The sequence below is a fragment of the Arachis ipaensis genome, chromosome B05 (genome assembly GCF_000816755.2).
Source record: "Arachis ipaensis cultivar K30076 chromosome B05, Araip1.1, whole genome shotgun sequence".
In the NCBI taxonomy this organism is placed as follows: domain Eukaryota; kingdom Viridiplantae; phylum Streptophyta; class Magnoliopsida; order Fabales; family Fabaceae; genus Arachis; species Arachis ipaensis.
Window position 1 is genome coordinate 1959081 of NC_029789.2, and position 731 is coordinate 1959811.

Genomic DNA, 731 nt, shown 5'->3' on the forward strand with positions numbered 1-731 from the left:
TAATTCTTTAAAAAATAATTTCTCTTAAATATTGATAACTATTATGATACTATAAACTTAGTATTTAATTTTGGCCTTAAATAGATATTAAGACACACAATCTCAACACGTATAAATTTGACTAATATATACTAAATTGTATTTTTTTATATATGTAGTTTATCTTATAATTTAATGTTGGTTTACCATAAAAAAAAAGCTTTTTTTTAAAGATAAAAAGATATAAATATTTTTTTAAAAGTCAATCTAAACTTACCTTAGTAGTTAAGTAAAATTTATTGTCTCATTTAAATGAAATGCTATATTTGACTCCTATCTTCCTTTCCATATGCTATTATTTGGGAGATATACACTATTTAGTTTACATTGAGTTAGATTCGATCAATCTTAAATTTTAAATAAATCCATGAAATTTATAAAGCCAAATTATAACATATAAACCAAATCAATATTATGTTATCATTCTTTGTTCTTCATCAACCTTATGAATTTCTAAAACTAACAAGTTTAGGTTTGAAGTTAGAACTTAGAAGTGATCTATTTGCACTGTATTTGTAACCATCTCCTAGAGTGTTACAAGTCATTTTACTTGCATTGATTTATATAAGCACCTAGCTAGTGTTAAAATAAAGTGATAATAACAACTAATAATTAATGTGTTAGTAATTTTAAATATTATTAATCCTATAACAAGAATATTAGTCATAAACAATTTAAAGTGATAACATGAT